Here is a 7,401-nt window from a genome sequence, read left to right as displayed (position 1 = left end):
TGTTTCGAGAGAACAGCATGTATATTATCTAAAGTGAAACAAATCACCAGCCCAGGTGGGATGCATGAGACAAGTGCTTGGGCCTGGTGCACTGGGAAGACCCAGAGGAATCGGGTGGAGAGGGAGGTGGGAGGGGGGATCGGGATGGGAAATACATGTAACTCCATGGCTGATTCATGTCAATGTATGACAAAACCCACTGCAATGTTGTGAAGTAATTAGCCTCCAACTAATAAAAATAAATGAAGAAAAAAAAAAAGAAAATTCTGTCAACAACCTATGCATCATCAATTAATCCATCATGTGTTTGTAGGTGGTTTGTCTTTTCTCTCTGACATTTTAAGATCTTCTTTATTTATCAGGTGCTTACATTTTCACTACAATGTTTCTATGAGGATGTTTCTTTGTGTTGACCTATTTTAGATATATTGGCAGATACCTTTCTTCCACATAATTATTAGGAGACTCAGCTTTTTCCATTTTGTGTCTCAAAAATTTACTTTTCATAGTCATGTGCAGCTAGAAGAAAGAAAAAGTGACTATTGTAGAGAGACACCAGCTTCGTAATATTTTTGGCCCCAAATGACAAACATCAATTGTTTCCACTTACTTTCCATTCCACTACGGTCACTAGTCACATGGCTACATCTAGACACTAGTGGAGCAGCTGCTTCCTAACCCACTTTTTCTTTCCAAGCACAGGACACATTTACTTTCTCTCCAAGGAAAATAGCCCAGAGTCATTCAGCTATTACATTCAGACAACAGTCAAAGTGCCTTGAGTGGTGCTCAATGTACTAGGCTGAATAATGGCCACCCACAGATGACAGGGCCTCCTCCTTGAAACTTACAAATGTTACCTTATAAAGAAAAAAGTCTTTGCATGCATGATTAAGGATCTTGCCACTGGGAATTATCCTGGATTATCTATCCTGAGCTTTAGATGTAGTCACAGTGTCTTTATAAGAGAGAGGCAGAAGGAAATTAGAAGAGAAGGACATAGAAAAGGAGATGACCATATAAAGATGGATGCAGAGACTGGAGTGATGTGGCCACAGCAAAGGAATACTGGCAATTACCCACAGCTGGAAGAGACCAAGAAGTGAATTCTCCCCTAGAGATTCCAGGGAGAACATAGTCTTGCCAACACCTTGATTCTGGCCTGGGGAAACTGATACTGTACTGGCCTCCAGAACTATGAGAGAATTTCTGTTGTTTGAAGCTGCCAAATCCACGGCAATTTTTATGGTAGCCACAGGAAACTAATATACTAGGATGAGGACTCCTCATGATCATTTGAGCTTCATTTTTTGAGTGGGTCCTAAGGGCAAGGAGGGATTCCCTGGTAGCTCAGACGGCAAAGCGTCTACCTACAATGGGGGAGACCTGGGTTCGATCCCTGGGTCGGGAAGATCCCTGGAGAAGGAAATGGCAACCCACTCCAGTATTCGTGCCTGGAAAATCCCATGGACCGAGGAGCCTGGTGGGCTATAGTCCATGGGGTCGCAAAGATTTGGACACAACTGAGTGACTTCACTTAAGGGCAAAGAAGGAAGTTAAGTAGTCACTACACCTTTAGTTTCCTTTTTGGAGAAGGAAGAACATTTTAGCTGTGGATACCACATCACCATCACTGATATTTTTGGTTTGATGGGATAAAGTTGAGCAGTCACCAAGAGACATGTACTGGGGAACATGCAAAGTAGATCTGCCTCTTCAACGTTCTTTGGAGTGACCTTGCTTTTCCTCCAACACACAGACAGCCCACAGGAGATGTTTACCAGGCTTTCAACAACTACAGTCATTCTTTGAGTGTGTTTCATCTGTCACTTAGCTGTTAGCTGCAGTGCTTCCAGAATGAGAGACTTGATCTCAATGGTCTGCACAGTGAAAAAAGCGTGCAGATGTTCCAGTATTCTTTTAGCCTACTTCAGCTGATATCATACTGATTTCCATTGACTTAATTAACTCTCCCAATTTGTGCAGTCTTGGTGAGACTGAAAATCACAATGCTCTCTTGTCTAAGCAAGGGATTGGCATATGACTAAGCTAGAGAAACTGGGATCACATCTGAGGATTCTGACTTTTGAGTAGAAAGACTTAAGGACAGAAGAGCGTTCAGAGCATGTTCCCTCTCACAAGTCCCCTTGACAGGATGATGGAGTATGCCTGTTGCCTGGAATTCCAGAGGAGCTCTTATCCCAAGCCTTTCCTGAGCCCAACTCTCCAGACTTCCTGCCAATTTTTTAAGCTGCCCAATAACATTAAAAAAAAAAATTCATCTTGCTGTAGTTGGACATCATAAATTTCTGTTGCTTGAAACTAAATAACCTTCAAATCTACAGAAACTTTCAAGACTAAGTTCTGACATCGTAAGGGTATCCGGCACATAGGACAGAGGGAAAGAGGGCCCCTTTTGATGAGAAAATTAGGAAAGAAATGTTAACCTACATATTTATTTGGCTAAGGGCAAAAGTGTTCCCTAATATCACTGAATATTATCTCAGTTCCTTTGATCCATGTGCTGTAAAATCCATTAGTGTTAGGGAGTAGCCTTTCATTCTGGGAAGTTCAGTGGTGTTTTAAATTATGTCATCTAACATGTACAGATGGTCCCTGATGTAGACACTTCAAGTTATGGCTTTTTGACTTTATCATGGTGCCACAGAGATAAGCATTCAGTACAAAATAAGCTTGCAGAGATTACTGGGTCTCAGCCCCACAGTTTCTGAGATTATTGTTGTTCATTCCCTCAGTCGTGTCCAACTCTTTGCAACCCCATGGACTGCAGCACGCCAGGCTTCCCTGTCCTTCACCATCTCCTGGAAATTGCTCAGACTCATGTGCATTGAGTTTGTGATGCCATCCAACCACCTCATCCTCTGTCATCCCCTTCTCCTTCTGCCTTTTATCTTCCCCAGCATCAGGGTCCTTTCCAGTAAGTTGGCTCTTTGCATCAGTTGGTCAAAGAAGTGGAGTTCAAGCTTCAGCATCAGTCCTTCCAAGGAATATTCAGGACTGATTTCCTTTAGGATTAACTAGCTTGATCTCCTTGCAGTCCTAGGGACTGTCAAGAATTTTCTCCAACACCACAGTTTGAAAGTATCAGTTCCTCGGCGCTCAGCCTTCTTTATGGTCCAACTCTCACATCCACACATGACTAGTGGAAAAACCATAGCTTTGACTATACAGACTTTTGCTGGCAAAGTAATGTCTCTGCTTTTTAATATGCTGTCTAGGTTTGTCATAGCTTTTCTTACAAGGAGCAAGCATCTTTTAATTTCATGGCATTAGTATTCAGTAGCTTTAGTATTTTTAATAAGTTCCCAGATGTTATTGATGCTGCTGGCCCTAGACCACACTTTGATAACCACTAGATAAAGAAACTGATCAACAAGCTAAACACTCTCTGTGTGCAGTAGGATTTGGGTATTGTGTACTTCACTAATTTAATGACTAACATAGGCTGCAAAAGGGTGAGATCAAAATGAGATAAAGTTTGGGACTTGAGTGCAGGTATCTTTGAATATTATGAGTATGAATTTTTCATGCTTCACATGAAAAGAAAACACAGCCCTAAGATGGAAGGAATATATCTATCATAAATGCGTCCTGAATTTAAATTAAATAAAGCCTCAAAATTTCAAAAGAAAGTAGAAAATGCACTTTGAATTTTTAAATCCGGTCTGTTCCCAGGGTAGTGATAGATGGCATGATGTTTTCTCATGATGCTGGGCAGTGGAATCATTTCACAGCTCCTATTCAGGCACATGGTCATGAGAGTGAACAGCTAATATGCGTACAACTATTCTGTACCCAGTACAACCATTGTTCTTCACTCTTAGTACAGTTTTCAATAAACTACATGAGACATTCAACACTTTAGCCTTTGGGTTGGATGGTTTTGCCAACTGTAGGCTAATGTAAGTGTTCTGAGCACAGTGAAGGTAGACTAGGCTAAGCTAGGATGTTTGGTTAGTTAGATGTATTAAATGAGTTTTCAACTTAAGATATTTTCAGTTTATTATGAGTTTATTGGGATATCTCCCCATCACAGGTCAAAAAATATCTGTATACCCAATCAAATTCTTTTTAAAAGTGCATCGTGGGTCTCATTTCATTTGACATTCTTACTGATGAATGCCTATGTGCCTGCCTGCTCAGCTGTGTCCTACCCCTTGTGACCCTGTGGACTGTAGCCTACCGGGCTCCTCTGTCCATGGGATTTTCCAGGCAAGAATACTGGAGTGGGTTGCCATTTCCTGCTCTAGGGCATCTTCCTGACCCAGAGAACAAACCCAGTGTCTCCTTCATTGGCAACTGGATTTTTTTACCACTGAGCCGCCTGTGTGAATATTTCAGCTGCCTTTTCACTAAAGGAAATTCCCTTTCAAACATCAATGATCAGCAGATCAGTTTGATAATAATTATTCTATTAGATTGGGCTTCCCTGGTGGCGCTAGTGGTAAAAACCTGCCTGTCAAGGCAAGAGATGTAAGAGACCTGGGTTTGTTCCCTAGTTTGGGAAGATCCCTGGAGGAGGGCATGGAAACCCACTCCAGTATTCATGCCTGGAGAATCCCATGGATAGAGGGCTCTGCCAGGCCACAGTCCATAGGGTCGCAAAGAGTTGAACACAATGAAAGTGACTTAGCAAGCACACACACATTCTATTAGATAATCTATTTATGTTGACAGTAAAAGGATACTCTAAATATAATGTCTACTGAAAGGAAAATTGTGGGATCATATTTTTTAAGATACTGTTTTAGATTTCCTATGTTATTATAACACATTTTCGGGGAAACAAATTTGTATTTGTATTGTCCGTTACTATTAAATTTAAAACTGTTTGAAGGTATGTGTCATTCAGAGTCCAGTTACAAGATGGAAATCACATTGTATTTAAACAAAGAAAAGTTTAAAGCGTTAATAACTGTTACCACTAACTTACCAACAGAAACACTCTAAAGAATAATGGAAGAAGACATCTAGGGAGGAGCCTCTATCTCTGAGTACAGAAGCAGAGCACCAAGAGGAAAACCAAATGTGGAAGAGAAACTCTTTCCCCGTTGTGGAGAGGTTGTGGCCATGGCCACGGCCCATTGGATGGTGAAATCCTCTGCAGTGTATTGCCAACTGAAATTGCCAGGAAGCTCTCTTCTGGGTGGAAAGCCTGGGAAACTGTGCGTGGTAAAGTGTTGCTTCATGGAATTTGCTGGAACACTGCCCTTTGAAGTGCCAGAAGAACCTGCCATGGTGGAAGGTGCCCCGTGCATTGCCTGTTGCTGAGCACCATAGAAGCCAGTGGAGAGAAATCCACTGAAAACAAAAAACCTCTATTTCCTGCAGTGTTCTCTATCGCCATCTGCTGACAACATGTACCGTTGTGCCATCTGCGAAAAGAGAAATGTTTACGGGTCCGGTTCCAGCATCATCGGGAGGGCAATGAAAGGTAGTAATCAATAGGTAACTGACGCAAGGTAAGTGAAATTGCTTCTTTTTTCCTAAGTAAAAGCGAAAGATTTTGCAAGACTAAGAATCCATTAGTTTAATCTGATAACAAAAATCAGTCCTTGAGTAGAATTTTACATAAAGCTCCCTGTGCGTGCAGGCGGGGGCGCCCAGTCGCTCCAGTCCTGGCCTGACTCTTTGCGACCCCATGAACTGTAGCCCACCAGGCTCCTCTGTCCATGGAATTCTCCAGGCAAGAATACTGGAATGGGTTGCCATGCCCTCCTGCAGGGTATCTTCCCGATCCAGGGATCGAACTCGGTTCTGTTGTATCTCCTGCATTGGCAGGCCGCTTCTTTACCATTGGCGCCACCTGGGAAGCTCATAGGGCTGCATGTAGCTATTTAAACTGCAAAAAAAAAAAAACAAGAAAACTGCTCATGTTTAGTTTTTTGGAGTATTTCTTTGAAATATCTAGATACACTTATGCAATGAAAATACTTGAATTCACTTTTAGCCTGTGAAAATGCTCCGCTGGAAAATAATTTTCTTATAAAGAGACAGACTGCCCACAAACAGGCCGTTCCCTAAGGGGAATATCTGTGGTTTCTTAATGAGTTCAGATTGTATTTGCATGGTTTGGGCCAAGCTGATTTTTATGTCCTGCTGAATCATCTAAGACATGGAATTGTACTCTATGATTGGATGGGAATAAGTAGGCCATCAGCTGAGGTTACATGTACAACACATTGTAAACTATAAAGTATTATGTAAAGCTATTCCAGAAGGATTTCTGCTTTGAGTCTTCTCTTTCTAATGTCACTTCAGTTCAGTTTAGTTGCTCAGTCATGTTCCACTCTTTGCGACCCCATGAATCGCAGCACGCCAGGCCTCCCTATCCATCACCAACTCCCGGAGTCTACCCAAACCCATGTCCATTGAGTTGGTGATGCCACTCAACCATCTCATCCTCGGTCGTCCCCTTCTCCTCCTGCCCCCAATCCCTCCCAGCAAAACGGTCTTTTCCAATGAGTCAACTCTTCACATGAGGTGGCCAAAGTACTGGAGTTTCAGCCTCAGCATCAGTCCTTCCAATGAACACCCAGGACTGATTTCCTTTAGGATGGACTGGTTGGATCTCCTTGCAGTCCAAGGGACTCTCAAGAGTCTTCTCCAACACCACAGTTCAAAAGCATCAATTTTCCGGTGCTCAGCTTTCTTCACAGCCCAACTCTCACATCCATACATGACCACTGGAAAAACCATAGCCTTGACTAGACGGACTTTTGTTGGCAAAGTAATGTCTCTGCTTTTTAATATGCTATCTATGTTGGTCATAACTTTCCTTCCAAGGAGTCAGTGTCTTTTAATTTCATGGCTGCAGTCACCATCGCTTAACTTCTATAAAATTTTTTCCAAATACCTGCAAAAAAAATCTTAAAAGCTCTTGAAGTGACATGGCAGAGCTCATCAGTGGGCCAAATTTACAATTTACTCTTTGATCTGTGACAATTAGAGGTAGTGGTGTGTGTGCTCAGTCATGTCTGACTCTTTGCAGCCTCATGGACTGGAGCTCACCAGGCTCCTCTGTCCGTGGAATTTTCCAGGCAGGAATAGCGGAGCAGGTGGCCATTTCCTCTTCCAGAGGATCTTCCTGACCCAGAGACTGAACCCGTTTCTCTTGAGTCTCCTGCTTTGGCAGATGGATTCTTTGCTCCTGCACCACTTGAAAAGCCTGTGACAATTAGAGTTTGCTATAAAATAACAAATCTAGATGTTATCTAAAGAAAAACTAACTCCTACCCAAGTGGTCCTGAACATTCCTAGAACTTCAAACAGCTGCCCGCCCCCCACCACCACACGCAAGGTTTTCTCCAGAAATGCTGACATTTCATACCATCCTGGTAATGTTCTGAGTCCATATTGCCAGAGTTTGTTTTGGGGTGG

The sequence above is a fragment of the Cervus canadensis genome, chromosome 27 (genome assembly GCF_019320065.1).
Source record: "Cervus canadensis isolate Bull #8, Minnesota chromosome 27, ASM1932006v1, whole genome shotgun sequence".
Classification (NCBI taxonomy): domain Eukaryota; kingdom Metazoa; phylum Chordata; class Mammalia; order Artiodactyla; family Cervidae; genus Cervus; species Cervus canadensis.
The sequence above is the reverse complement of the archived record's forward strand: the minus strand, read 5'-3'. Positions refer to the sequence as shown.